The sequence below is a fragment of the Carcharodon carcharias genome, chromosome 14, assembly GCF_017639515.1.
Source record: "Carcharodon carcharias isolate sCarCar2 chromosome 14, sCarCar2.pri, whole genome shotgun sequence".
NCBI lineage: Eukaryota > Metazoa > Chordata > Chondrichthyes > Lamniformes > Lamnidae > Carcharodon > Carcharodon carcharias.
This window is the reverse complement of record NC_054480.1, coordinates 97,080,039-97,096,113: the sequence shown is the minus strand read 5'-3', so window position 1 is coordinate 97,096,113 and position 16,075 is coordinate 97,080,039.

Here is a 16,075-nt window from a genome sequence, read left to right as displayed (position 1 = left end):
TCCAAATGACCCCCATGTGTCTCTTCATATAAACAGTTGCTTTGTAGTACAGAACTTGAATATTGATGAAAAGAGAAAAACGTTGCTGAAGCTTTTCGTCTTGCACTCATCAGGACAAATGCAAGAATGCCAAATTTCAAACAATCACAACATAGAAACATAGAAAATAGGAGCAGGAGTAGGTCAATTGGCCCTTCAAGCCTGCTTTGCCATTCAATATAATCATGGCTGATCCTCTATCTCAATGCCGTACTCCCGTGCTCTCCCCATACTCCTTGATGCCTTTAGTGTCCATAAATCTATCTATTTCCTTCTTAAATATATTCAGTGACTTAGCCTCCACAGCTTTCTGCGGTAGAGAATTCCATAGATTAACCACCCTCTGAGTGAAGAAGTTTCTCCTCATCTCAGTCCTAAATGCCCTACCCTGTAACCTGAGACTGTGACCCCTTGTTCTAGCCAGTGGAAGCATCATCCCTGCATCCAGTCTGTTCAGCCCTGTCAGAATTTTATACTTTTCAATGAGATCCCCTCTCATTCTTCTAAACTCCAGAGAATACAGCCTAGTCGACCAAATCTTCCCTCATACAACAATCCTGCCAGTCTATAAATCAGTCTAATGAACCTTCGCTGCTCTCCCTCTATGACAACTATATCCTTTCTAAGGTAAGGAGACCAAAACTGCACACAAAACTCCAGGTGTGGTCTTACCAAGGTCCTGTGCAACTACAGTAAGACATCCTTGCTCCTGTACTCAAGTCCTCTCGCAATGAAGGTCAACATACCATTTGCCTTCCTAACTGCTTGCTGCACCTGCATGCTTGCTTTCAGTGATTGGTGTACAAGAACACTCAGGTCCCTTTGTACATCAACATTTCCCAATCTATCACTATTTAAATAATACTCTGCTATTCTGTTTTTCCTACTGAAGTGGATAACTTCACATTTATCAACATTATACAGCATCTGCCATGTATTTGCCCACTCACTCAACTTGTCTAAATCACTTTGAAGCCTCTTTACATCCTCCTCACCACTCACATTCCTACCACACATTCATTTGATCTATTCTCCTATTCCTGATCTCACTTGCATGTGGCACTGGGTGAGACTACTGGGTAATCCTGAGACTACTGCCTTTGATTTCGTGCTTTTTAATTTATGTCCTAGCTCCCTTTAGTTTGCTTCCAGGGACTCATCCCTCTTTTTACCTATGTCATTGGTACCGATATGGACCTCGACATCTGGCTATTCACTCTTCCCCTTCAGAATGCCCTGCTTCTCTCTGAAACATCCTTGACCCTGGCAGTAGGGAGGCAACATACTATCCTGTCTACAGGATGATACTATGTGTCATGTCTACAGCTGCAGAAAATTCTATCCGTTCCCCTTATGATAGAATCCCCTATCACTATTGCTCTCCTTCTGTTTTTTCTCCCTCACCCCCTGTGCAGCTGAGCCATTCCACAGGAGAAAAGGATGCTGATTGGTTGATAAGTTGACTCTGATTGGCTGAGGCATTGCCACGGAGAAAGCAATGGGGAACGATAGGCTCCCCTAGCTCCTGGGTAATTCAAAAAAGGCACAAGGCTTGAAAATATTCCTTTTGTTTGCAGAGATTGGGCCCCTGTGTATGAATGTATGTTGCTTCAAACAATCATAAATGAGCCATATTATGAGCTTGAATGGTTATCTCTTTATATCTGCTGAAGTGAAACCCCAATTGCACCCTCCACTTGCATATAATTAAAAACAATTAATATACAATTATCACAGTTTCATCCCCTCACTGCTTGCCCTGCTACCCCCACCGTTCTCCTTGCTCCCCCCAATGCTCCCCCTGTTCCTCTCGGCGCCCTCCTCACATCTCATCACATTGCTCTTCGCTGCTGGTTTGCTTCCAGAACAGAGGGCAGTGGGGTAAGTGAGGAGTGTTGAGGAAGGAAACATTTAACTCTCAAGGAGTTCAATTGGTAATTATTAGTTAACTAGCTAAATACCATTTGAATGTATAAAAAAGAAAACAGGTGAGACAAATTCTTAGTAGAGTTTTATGACCAAAAATAAAACTTGACTTGAAAAAGCCAGTCTTAGTCTTTATCTTATTGTTAAGAGGGCATTGTGACCTTTTCAGTTGTACCAGAGGATGATTGCTGCTTGTAAGTAAAAGATTGGAGACTAAGCTTTCTTCAGACAAAAGACTATATTTGGCTAAAAACAAAAAAACTGCGGATGCTGGAAATCCAAAACAAAAACAGAATTACCTGGAAAAACTCAGCAGGTCTGGCAGCATCGGCGGAGAAGAAAAGAGTTGACGTTTCGAGTCCTCATGACCCTTCGACAGAACTATATTTGGCGTTAACTTTAGGAGAAGAGTGGTTTGGAGTAACTTTGGAGAATGGCTGAATCAAAATGTAGAGTTTCAGGGATTGATTACCCCCTGATGTTTTCTGAGAGTGAACTCTATGAGCAATGGAAGAATGAAGTAACCATGTAACTGGTTACATCCTTACCCAAAAAAAACAAGGAATGGCCTTGGCACTTTCCTTACCATACAAGGTTCAAGTAAGATGCAAAGTATTTTCAGAGTTGGAGCCTGAGCATTTGAGCATGGATGAAGGTTTGAAAACATTATTAGATTTTATGGGTAAGACCTATCAAAAGGCTGAATTATTAATTGCTTATGAAGCGTGGTCAAATTTTGATAAATTTAGGAAGCTGGTGGATAGTTCCATAGAAGGTTACATAACAGAATTCAATAGGCCATATGCAAGATTGAAAAAATTCCATCTGGAGATTCACCAATCAGTACTGGCATTTAAATTACTAGACTGTGCCAAAGTGTCCACTATGGATAGACTTCTGGTTTTAACAGGAGTTAAATTTGTGGAAAGACACACACTGCTAGAACAAATGTCAGAACTGCTAAAGAAATTTTTCGGAAAACATTCCTTTCCAATAACATTCATGGCACAAATGGGTCATTTGGCGGTAAGACAGAAAATGGAGGATATAATGTTAACAGGATGGCAAGATCGTTTAGAAACAGGACTCAGGTGTCAGTATGAAAGAAAATTTGTAACTAGAAACAATGAGGGCAGAAACACCTTTGACAATTATAGCAGGAGAAGATAATTGGGGAATTACAACAAAAGCATGAACCCCGGGAATGCCCAGGGTGTGGTCATCTGGTGTTTTAAGTGCAATTCAAAGCACCATTATGCAATGAACTGTCCTAAATGATATAATAACGTTTGAAAGTAAACATGAGACAGAAGAATCAGAAGGAGATGGAGATATTGACCAAAGAGAGGGCATTCTATTAGTTACAAGAGGTTTCAGCCCAGTGATGAATGTCTTGGATGTAATGTCATTCAATTGTGCGGTGCGAGATAGTGGATGCATGTTTACAGTCTGTGGAATAGACTGGTTGTATTGCGACTTGGACTCCTCAAATGACAAGGACCGGAATAAGGTTAAGGAACTTGAGAGCTCTGTCAATCTCAGATTTGGAGATAATAATACACTAAAACCTTTAAAAAGGGATAAAAACAAAAAGATAAAAACAAAAAAACTGCGGATGCTGGAAATCCAAAACAAAAACAGAATTACCTGGAAAAACTCAGCAGGTCTGGCAGCATCGGCGGAGAAGAAACGTCAACTCTTTTCTTCTCCGCCGATGCTGCCAGACCTGCTGAGTTTTTCCAGGTAATTCTGTTTTTCCTTTAAAAAGGGTACTGATTCCCTGTAAGATAGCTGGAGTCAGTCATTTCATCAGTACAGACATTGTGTTTAGCGAAATACCGTTGTTATTGAGCAGACCGTCAATGAAGAAAGTGCAAATGAAGCTGGACATGGAAAACGACAAGGCAATTGTATTTGAAAAACCTGTGGATTTACAATTTACACAATCTGGATTCTGTATTGCTTTAGTGAAACCTAACTTTTCTACTAAGGAAATTAAAGAAGTGTTATTAGGTTCAGCAGATAGGAATTTCGAAGACTAAAAGCTAATTGTGTTAAAATTGCATCGGCAATTTGCCTACCCTTCTTCGCAAAGATTAAACATTTTGCCAAGGGATGCAGGAATAAGGGATGGAGAGTACACTAAACTTATAGAGGAGATAAATGATAGATGTGATACATGTAAGAAATACGGAAGGACACTGTCACGGTCGATAGTGAGTCTACCCTTAAGGAAGTTGAGGTGATGGATTTAAAGATGTGGGATAAATAAAAGAATATTTTAATTTTACATTTCATACATTTGGCCTCAAGGTTTAGCCAGTCAACAATCATATACAGTAAAGAAAAGGAAATTATTGTTTATCAGTAATGGAAAAGTGGATAGGGTCCGGTTTGGAACCACTGGCAAAATTCTTCACGGATATCAGGGGGGAGTTTGTTAATGATGAATTTCGGGATATGTGTGAAAACATGAATACAATAGTTATGAATACAGCAGCAGAAAGTCTTTTTAGAAACGGAGAGTGTGAAAGGAATCATGTGGTGATCGATGAGATGCTTCGTAAAATATTGGCGTATGGACCAAGCTGTAAATTAACATCAGCTCTAGTATGGGCTATTCATGCCAAGAATTCACTCCAGATGGTTGGGGGCTATAGTTCATACCAGTTGGTTTTTGGTAGAAACCCAAAAATTCCTTCAGTCCTGAGGGATCATCTCCCAGCTTGCGAGGGAACTATAATTAGCTCTCCCTTTCCTGAGCATTTAAATGTATCACATGCAGGCAGAAGAATGTTCCTTAAAGCCAAGGTTTCTGAAAGAATTTAGCGAGCTCTAAAACACAATGCACAACCATCAGAAACTAATTTTAATCAGGGAGACATGGTATACTCTAAAAGAGAAGGACTTAACGAGTGGAAAGGCCCAGGAAAAACTATAGGTTAATATGGTAAAACAGTCATTTTACAGCATGGGAACCAGGCTATTTGGGTACACCCATTGAGGTTAGTTGGTGCGGATTACAAATTTGAGGGTCCAGAAAGGGTTGTAGGAATTGATGAGGAAGCATGCACCTCTCACACCCATTAGTGGCATGGCTGTGAGGCTCAGGTTGTTGAAGTTGACAGGGCATTTGAAGATAGAGACAGTAATTTGGATGAAGAAGATGAGGTGATTTGTCCCAGAGGACAACTGCCAAAAGCTGGCACTAAAGTTACATACTTCACAGAATCAGACAGTGCAGAAGAGGCCTTTCGGCCCATCAAGTCTGCATTAACATGTGAGAAACACCTGACCTACCTACCTAATCCCATTAACCAGCAGTTGGCCCATAGCCTTGAATGTTATGATGTGCCAAGTGCTCATCCAGGTACTTTTTAAAGGATGTGAGGCAACCCCCCTACACCATCCTCACAGGCAGCACATTCCAGACCATCACCATCCTCTGGGCAAAAATGTTTATCCTCACATCCCCCCTAAACCTCCTGCCCTCACCTTGAACTTATGTCCCCTTGTGAATGACTCTTCAACTAAGGGGAACAGCTGCTCCCTATTCATCCTGTCCATGCCCCTCATAATCTTGTACACCTCGATCAGGTTGCCCCTGAGTCTTCGCTGCTCCAACGAAAACAACCCAAGTCTATCCAACCTCTCTTCATAACTTAAATGTTTCATCCCAGGCAGCATTATGGTAAATCTCCTCTGCAACCCCTCCAGTGCAATCACATCCTTCCTATAATGTGGCAACACAACTGCACACTGTACTCCAGCTGTGGCCTCACCAATGTTCTATACAACTCCAACATGACTTCCCTACTTTTGTAATCTATGCCTCGATTGATAAAGGCAAGTGTCCCATTTGCCTTTTTCACCACCCCACTAACATGCCCCTCCGCCTTCAGAGATCGATGGGCACACATGCCAAGGTCCCTTTGTTCCTCAGAACTTCCTAGTGTCATGCCATTCATTGAATACTTCCTTGTCAAATTACTCCTTTCAAAGTGTATCACCTCACACTTTTCAGGGTTAAATTCCATCTGCCACTTATCAGCTCATTTGACCATCCCATCTATATCTTCCTGTAGCCCAAGACACTCAACCTCACTGTTAACCATCCAGCCAATCTTTGTGTCATCCTCAAACTTACTGATCCTACCCCCCTCACATAGTCATCTATGTCGTTTATATAAATGATAAATAATAGGGGACCCAGCACAAATCCCCGTGGTATGCCACTGGACACTGGCTTCCAGTCTCTAAAGCAGCCTTTTCATCAACCTCTGTCTCCTACGACTTAGCCAATTTTGAATTCACCTTATCAAATTACCCTGTATCCCGTGTGCATTTGCCTTCTTTATAAGTCTCCCCGCGTGGGACCTTGTCAAAGGCTTTGCTGAAATCCATATAAACTACATCAACTGCACTACCCTCATTTACACACCTCAAAACATTCAATCAAATTTGTTAGGCACGACCTCCCTCTGACAAAGCCATGCTGACTAGCCCTGATCAAACCTTATCTCTCCAAGTGGAGATAGATTCTCTGCTTCAGAATTTTCTCCAATAGTTTCCCTACCACTGACATGAGACTCACTGGTCTATAATACCCTGGCTTATCTCTATAACCTTTCTTAAATAGCAGAACCACATTAGCTGTTCTCCAGTCCTCTGACACCTCCCCCGTGGCCAGAGAGGAATTTAAAATTTGGGTCAGAGCCCTTGCGATCTTCTCCCTTGCCTCCCTCAGCGGTCTGGGACACAAATCATCTGGACCTGGAGATTTGTCCACTTTTAAGCCTGCCAACACCTCCAATACCTTGCCACTATATCAATTTGCTCAAGAATCTCGCAGCCTCTCTCCCCGAGTCATACAGACTCAAAACATTAATTGTGTTCCTCTCCACAGATGCTGTCAGACCTGCTGAGTTTTTCCAGCTATTTTAGTTTTTGTTTCAGTTTTGTTAAAGTTGGGCTGTCTTCAGTTAGAAGCAGACCTGGCAATGTTTTATTGACACCATGGAGGGAAACTTGCAGGCATCTTTATGATGCATATAGATGATTTTTTTGTGGTGGTAGTAGTGAATTTGAAACAATTGTCACTAATAAGCTCAAAAAGTAGTTTAGACTTGGAAGTCAGGCTTCTGGTATGTGTAAATACATTGGATTGGAAATCAGGCAGAGCAGATCACATTTCATTTTACATCCTATTTGGAGAATGTCAACCCCATTGCAATTATTCATGGTGGAGCCTTCCAGAAAGACACAGCAGCATCTGAAACAGAGAAAGAAGAACTCAGAACTCTAATTGGGTAAGTCAATTGGCTAGCCAGCAAACTAGGCCAGATGTCAGTTTTGACGTTTTTGGAATTGAGCACTAAATGTTGAAGAAATTATTAAAACAAACAAAACACAGACAAAATTAAAATTGGAGCAGTGTGTTTTGAAATTCCCATCTTTGGGTGATCTTAGAAAAATGAAACTGATTGTGTTTAGTGACACGTCTTATGCAAATCTATGTGATGGATTTTTGAGTGTGGGAGGATTTATAGTATTTCTCATGGGGGGAGAAGGTAAATGTTGCCCTTTGGCATGGGAATCTAAAAAGATACAAAGAGACGTAGGTTGACAGCAGTGACTCTCGCTCTTGTTGAGGTAGTAGATATTGCATTCTTCATATCAAAGATGCTGGAGAAGGCTATTCAGAAACGGTACCTATCGAATGTCATAGACAATAAGTCACTTTGGGAAAATGTTCACTTTATGAAGTGTGTTAACGAAAATAAATTGCTAATAGACATTGCAAGCTTAAAACAGATGCTTGAGAATAAGGTGATTGCCAAGACTAACTGGATTGGTAACAGCTACCAATTGTTCGACTGCTTCACAAAAAGAGGAACGAGCTCCAAAAATTATTGGAGATCCTCAAAGAGGGACGCCTTTTCCTTTGAGAAGACAAAAGAAGGAAGTTGCAAGTACTTCAACTCTACTTAAACACAAAAGCAACAGTCCAACAGAAGGTTACTTGCCAAAAATTTTCGAAAAGCAAAATTCCTGGAGTTTTAAATGGCGAGGTGGGTGATGATGTTCAAGAATCAGATTTAGACATTTGCCATCAGTCCAAAACAAAGTAGATTCGGACAAGAGTTCAATTGGTAATTAGCAGTTAACCACCTAAGCACTTATTTGAATGTATAACAGAGATAATGGGTGAGAACAGTTCTCTGTCAAGGTTTATGGACCAAAAATAAAACTTGGTTGGAAGAATCACTCCCTTTGAGCCAGCCACAGACTGGTCTTAGTCTTCATCTTTATTTCAAGCAGGTGTTGTGACTTAGTCAAAGAGAACCACAGAGGGAGTGGAGGAAGCAGTGAAGGGCTTGTTGTAAACCACTTTTAACAACTAAGGGAACATATGTTTCTAATTGTGTGCCAATTACCAGTTCTTAAGGCAACATTAAGCTGGGATAGCTCCTGCACTGGGAAACTCTCTAGGATTCTTAGTTAACTTGCAGTTAGTATTTGATGCAGGCAATTGCCTGGGACGTTGCTGTCCAGGACGTCACTGGCTTTGACATGGCATCTGGGCAAGTGTAGGAAGTGCTCTCCCTAGGGCTGCAGCACAAATAAACACAGCCAAACTGACCTGTAGGCAAGCAGCTGTAAGCATGGAGCAGACATTTTAAAACATTGAATAAAACTCCTATTCAGATATTTAACCTGGAATGTAGAATCTCTGCATGTCTCTGAGGCATAACATATAACAACTGGGCCTGGTTTAACCCTGACATGCTTGTAACCGGGACTGGTTTAACCCTGACTTGCAGTAACTGGGACTAGTTTAACCCTGACTCGCAATAACCAGGACTAGTTTAACCCTGACTCGCAGTAACCGGGATTGGTTTAACCCTGACTTGCTGTAACCTGGATTGGTTTAACCCTGACTCGCTGTAACTAGGACTGGTTTAACCCTGTTTAGTAATTATGGTTTTGTTAAATGTTGGACTATACCTTGAAGAATAGTTCTGTGATGTAAGATCACATGATCCATGTAAACCAATGCGTTAACAGCGTGGGCTGCTGCCACAGGCAGTGTGGAGATGAAGTTGAAAACACACGTGTAGTTGCCGCTGGCTGTAATGTAAATAAACCTAATGTTTCCACTTAGGAAATTGTCTGCAGATCAACTTTATTATAAATAGGCGACTAGGCCACACTATAACAAACTGGTGATGAGGATAAATCAAGAAGAATTGGTACTGCACCCTGCCCAGCGATTGTGAGTATCAACATCTGTTTAAAATAACAGAAGATATACTCACCCAAAATTTCATAATCTGGTGGAATCGATCCCTTTTAGCCAGCCACAGACTGGCTTCAGTATATAGAACACCTCACGTTGTTCTTTCAAGCGAACAAAGGAAGAGGCGAGTGATCCTGTTGAGTACTTGTGGAAGCAAAAACTATAGTTTGATTCAGTTTGATGGCACCAGTGCCTCAAATTCAAGGAATTTTGCAGAATTAGTACACCTCGTGAAGGGACATCTTCAACCCAAGCCCTCAGTCACAATGCAGAGGTTCAGGTTCAATTCACGAAATAGAGCCCCAGGGAGATGATTGCTAGCTACATGGCACATTTGAAGCAAACAATGGAACATTGCAAGTTCAGTGAGACTCTCAATGACATGCTCAGAGATCGTTTAGTGTGTGATGTGAAAGAAGACACTATTCAGAGAAGGCTTGCTGAAGTGAATTTGTACTTTCAGAAGGCATTAAAAACAGCGCTGGCCATGGAAAGCACTGTAAGAGATTCACAAGCAATACAATGGGCGCAAAATGGCGCCATCCTCCAAATCGGGCAGGAACAGTCAGCCGAAAGTGGCTCGAAAACGCAAAACTCCGCCGCGAAGCGGGAAACAGCCCCCGCTGACCGAAAAATTAGAAGAAATAATTTAGCTACTAAACTGAAGAACAACTTTAATCGATGTGGAAACAATCAGTCTTTTAGTGGTTGGTAGTTTTAAAAAGTAAAATGTTACTTTTGTCACAGAAGTGGACATATAATGAGACAGTGCAAAGAGAGATTTTTTGCAAACAACAGAAGAAGCCCAATGAAATCTAGTGTAGACGCGCCTGAAACAACAAATTCTGACAACTACTCATTGTTTAACATGAAAGTTGGAAAGACAGAACCAATATTTGTTATAGTACAAGTGAATGGTAAACTAGTAAAAATGGAAGACATGGGAGCTTCCACCACAGTAATTGGAAAATACACTTTAAGATATTTAAATAATGGTGAACATCAATTCAATTTGGAACAAATATCTGCCAAGTTGGAAAAGTACACAGGTGAAGAAATCTAAGTAAAAGGTATTAGCAGAGCAAATGCCCATTATAGTAACCAATTGGCACAGTTACCAATTGGTAGTGGGTGGTAGTAGGTGAAGGGCCGAGCCTCCTTGGGCAAGATTGATTAAAGGAGATTAAATTAAACTGGTCCAAAATCTTCAAATTGAGAGCAATTGGGCTACCAGATCGGCTTTAAAAAGTATGCCACTGCCTTCAAGGACAAACTGGGAAAAATCCAAGGCCTGCAGGCCAAGATTTATGTGGATCTGGAAGCAACCCCTTGCTTCATGAAAGCAAGGCCGGTGCTATAGGCCCTGAGAGAGAAGGATGACGCTGAGCTGAACCAGTTAGAGAGGTTGGGTGTCATAAAAGCGGTTCCGTTCTCAGAATGGGCAGCATCCATAGTCCCTGTTCTTAAAGCAGACTGTCATGAAGCTATTAATGTATGTAATATTACTGGAAAATATCATTCTTTTAAAACAGAGGTTTAGTCTGTGGGTGTGTTTTAATTGGATTGAAGCTAGTCTGGGTGCTTTGTGTTCTAGTTTTGATATGTAAGAAAGGTAGAGTGCGTTTGCATTTTTTGAATACAGCATTCAAGAAGTGGGGTGAAAACTACCACCAAGCTAGCAGAGACCAAGATGTTTATATTACTAATAAAATTGGTTTTATGAAAGGGGTTTTATTGTTAAAAGGTGGAGTTCAAAGAGGCTGGTAATACAATGAGAATTTAAGGTCAATGAGTGGTGCTAGGTATAAATTCAGCAGTTTTGTGTGTGCAGAGCAGAGGCAATGTGCAGCTGTAAGCTTCCAACTGTCTCCACAGGAGCCAAAGTGAAAAGAACCTCATTTTGAATTCGTAAGATGAAAATGCTTTGCATGATGTCTGGTTAAGTCTATGTGCAGAATTTTCCTGTTGGCGTGTGGGAGCGGGCCCTGCATGTCCGCTCGTAAAATGGTAAAATGACGCACGATGGTGCGGGTGAGTATCCCGACGTCACTGTGCGCCATTGCAATATTTAGCTGGGCGGGTGCACAATGATGTCCGATGCACTCCCACCATTAATTAACAGGCCACTTAAGGCCCCTGACTCACCAATCGACACCGATTTTTCAGCGCCCGTGCAATCTTTGGGTCAGTGCATGTGCGCAACGGGCAGATGGATAGGAGAGATTTGTATAAACCTTATCCACGGGCGGGATAATAGGGCTCACTGGGTTTGCGAGTGTGCACTGCCAAGTATTTATTTATGAAAGTTATTGAAACTTGCCTGTGTGATCTGCAGTACTTCAAAACGCATATCAGCTGCTTTGTCTGGACTCTTAACCTTCAGGTCAGCACTCTGCGGTGAGGAATCTTTTCTCAACCTGTAGGTTTCAGGAAGCCTTCCCTTAGCCTGAGTATGGGAGCTGAACTGTCCACTGGAGGCAGCTCCTCTGAGGAGGAAAGGAGGGCTAGAAGGGGGAAGAGGCCAGGAGTGCACATTCAGCCTCCAGGGGAGCCACCTTTGGGAGTACAGGCGCAGCACAAGGGGCCAACAGGAAGTCCAAGGCAGAAGGGGCTGCAGAAGACGCCACTATCCTGCTGCAAGGGTATACAGGCAGCAAAGCAGCTACCTCAATATGTCAGAGGTGCAGTGCCGAAGGAAGCTCCGGGGAGACAGTCAACTATATCTGTCAGATAATTGGGCCTGAGATCTCCGCTAACTGTGTGGGCAGACACCCCATGCCAATGGCTCTAAAGGTTACAGCTGCCCTCAACTTCTATGCCTCGGCTCTTTCCAGAGCTCAATGGGTGATCTTTGTGGTGTCTCCCAATCAGCTGCCCACACTCGTATCAAGCAGGTTACAGACGCTCTGTTCAGACGGGCATTGACCTCCATCCACTTCCGTTGGGACCAGGCAAGCCAGGCACAGCGAGCCAGAGGCTTCACGGCCATTGCTGGCTTCCCTGCATCCAGGGTGCAATCGACTGCACACACGTGGCCATCAAGGTGTCAGTAGGTGCCTTCGTTAACAGGAAGGGTTTCCACTCCATGAACATGCAGATAGAGTGTGATAACAGGATGCTGATTCTACAACTCGACTCGAACGCAAGTTCTGTCGAAGGGTCATGAGGACTCGAAACGTCAACTCTTTTCTTCTCCGCCGATGCTGCCAGACCTGCTGAGTTTTTCCAGGTAATTCTGTTTTTGTTGCTGATTCTACAAGTCTGTGCAAGGTACCCAGGCCGCTCCCATGACGCCTACATCCTCAGACACTCCCAGGTGCTGGGGCTCTTCAGTGTTGGGCTCTTCAGGCTGCTGGGTGACAAGGGCTATCCCCTCAGAAGGTGGCTCATGACACCTCTCCACTGTCCAAGAACAGAAGCTGAGCAGTTGTACAATAGGAGCCACACCTCCACAAGGGTGAAGGGAGCCATCGGTCTTCTCAAGAAGCACTTCCGATGCCGCTGAAGGGGTGCACTCCAATATCCCTCAGATCATGTCTAGGTGATAGTGGTTGCATGCTGCACTCTCCACAATCTTGTGCTGGAAAGGGGGGACACTATGGACAATGAAGTTGTCGATGCAGTGGCTGCAGCTGCACATGATGAGTCCAGCAGTGAGTCTGAGGATAAGCATGCATTGGGGAATGCTGAGGGGGGTAGACGCTGACCTGGGACTACAGCAAGGAGGCAGGGACACCCGGGAGGCTTTCAGCCAACAAACCTTAAGCTAGCACAACACAAATGGATCAGCAGGACCAGCCTGGGCTGTAGGATTCATACTCGATACCTAAGTGCAAAATCTGCCAAGTTAGGAGCAGTAAACTAAGGGCCTTGTTAATAAAGCTGAATGTCCAACACAGCACTCATTACATTTTTGGAAACCATCCATATGTAGATGAAAAGAGGCACCCTCAGCCATGATGACATATCTGAATTTAATATGCCAAGCAAACAAAGTTATTCAAAAAAAAAAGACAATAGTGTAACAAATCAAAACAAATCATGAGGCCCTCATCTCAGACCAACAAAAAAACACCAGTGCAAAACCCATGGTATGCCTAAGGTGTCTTATGTTTTTGTTTCCGGGTGCTGCGTCTTGGAGCTGCCCCATCGCTTGGAGTGGCATCTGAGCCAACCTGCTGACTGCTGTCCTGTTGGCCTCGATGACCTTGGCGGCCATCCTCTGGTCTGTGGAGCTTTTGTGCTGGCCCCGCCTGGGAGGGATCGGTCAGTTCCACAGCTGCCATCTCTCCGGTCTTTGCAGCCTCAAAGATGCTATCGTCACTGAAAGAGGGGCGGAAGAGTTGCCTCCCTCATCCGGAGTGCCCTGAGAGGAGACCGCAGAGATGACAGGCAGCTGTTGCGCCAACGTGTGGTCGCTTTGGAACTCTCTGCTCACCGTAGGTGGATGGGCACTGATCTGGGAAACTTGATGCCCACACCATCTCCCAAACTGGCACTGACCAGCTGAGGTCAATGCCGATGTGAGGACTTGTTGGTCAGAGCGCATCCCCAGGAAGCCCTGACAGATCTCCTGGAGGAGCCTCTCCACAAGAGTCACCACTCTCTCCATGGAGGACACATGGTGCATGGCCATGGGACTCATTGCTTCAGCGATTGTCTGCGTAGACTCCTCTACCACAGAGACTAAGCCTCATGTATCTCCCTGAGATGCCCCCACACATCCAGCCGCATTTCCTGCCTCTGCTGCGTTGTGGACAACTCCAGAGGCACATCATCAGGTACCAACTGAGCATGTGCCTGGTCCCCTGAAGTCCTCTGACTGCTGGTGCCATGGGCACTCCCAGTCTCTGCCAGCTCCTCCAGCGAATCTAAAGTGCCTTCCCCACTGTGCCCCAGGACACTAGCCAATGTTCTAATTCTCACCGAGGTGCTAGTATGTGCGCTGGTGCCTGCCTGGCAGAGATGGTTGGCACTGGTGAGTCTTCAGGCCCCTCAGGTGTGAGAGGGGGCCTCTGCTGCTTCTCCTCCCAGCCCTGCTCTGATGATGCTGAAAGGAGGAACAAGGACAGTGGATCAGTTAACGTGGAAGCAATGTCAAAGTGCATCCTTGTCCCCTGGATCATTATGCGCTCATCCTACCATAAGCAATGGTCAAGCTATGTTGCAAAATTAAATCAATTAACATTCAGCAGTGCTATGGCTGTTGGGAGAACAATGCTGACCTCAGTGTTGAGCATATATACCTGGCTGTGGCACCCCAGCCTCACCGACACCAGTGGACCTGGGCACAAGGCGCCTCTCCAGATCCAGGGCCTCCTGCTCGAAGCAGCTAAGAATGGCAATCTGCGCCTGGCCACCTCCAGTCCTCACACTCTCTGTCGCGTTATGAGCATTCTTCTCCTAAAAATGAGAGAAGACCATTGATTAGTGCAAATTGCACATGGACCCTCTTCGCGCATGGCCCACCCCAACCAGAGTGGGACATATCAGGCCTCCAGAGCCTCCTTACCCCGCTGCTGCCGAACACTCACACAAAGATGCTGGGCCTGCTCCCCACCTCCCCACTACCATCCTTGGCCACATGCTGCCTACATCACATTAGGCACCACACAGTATATCCTTCCACAGCAAGGAGGAACAAGCACGTGAAGCACAGAGGGCAGCAGATGGTTCATTGCCATGCCACCTTGAAGCTCCCCTCCAAGCATGTCATCACCCTGACTTGGACATGTTCAAACACTACACCTAGGTACAGCTCCTCTAGGTTGCCCCCAAACCAGTCATGTGGGACTCAGTGTAACACATGCTGCAGGGGCAAAACACATCTCATCACCCTCTCAGGCTGACCTCTGCATGGGCAATATCTGTTGGCCCACCCAGCAAAGGACACATGCCATCAATGATTCAATGCAGTCACTACACTCAGACTTGGTGGAGGGGTTGCAGGCCTGTTGGGTTAAATGACCAATGACAACATTGTACTTACCCTTCCTGAGTGAAACAAGTCATTGAAGCCCTTGTGGTGCTGAATCCAGGTGCGTTGCACCAGGTCGCGGGAGCTCACCACCTCCTCCCAGGCACGTTTCATCTTGTGGGGGGGGGCCTCCCCCTCCCATCCTGGGGAACCAGCACCTTCTGCTATGCTGCCACCTCCTTGAGGGCAGCAAGGCAATCATCTGAAAAATGAGGGGCACACTGCCCCCCCACCCCCTCCTGCCCTACCCTCTGGCCTGCCCCGATGGCCTGCCCTCCGGACTTGAATGCACTTCATTGCTCTTCACCCAGCCATTGAGAGCAGCCTTTCTGAGGCTGCCAGGACTTTCCTTTATACAGGCTGCCGGGTCGCCATTGGACCCAGTGGCCTGATTGCGCCCACCGCCACCCGCCCACTCCCGCTGTGCACAGGAGTCGTGAAGTATGCTGGGCAGGCCTTAATTGGCCCGCCTGCATAAAATGACAGTGTGGACCTGATCACGAGTGGTGATCAGGTCCGCGCCCGCCCGCGCCTGCTCCCGCTCTGCCTCCCCCACCAACCAGAAAATTCAGCCCTATGGGTTGCCATTGTCTTAATGGAGATTAGTGTGGGAATTTGTTAAAAATTATGATAGTAGTAATTTGTAGTCATGTGTATATGTATATATATATATATATATATTTTAACCTGTGTAAATTAATAAAATGTTTCATTTAGTTTAATCTAAAACCTCAAGAACTGATGGTCTGATTCCTGATTTTTAGAGTCGCATCTCAAAAATAACATTTCAAATTATAGGTTATGACAGTTGTTCAAAGGTTCCCTCTGGGATT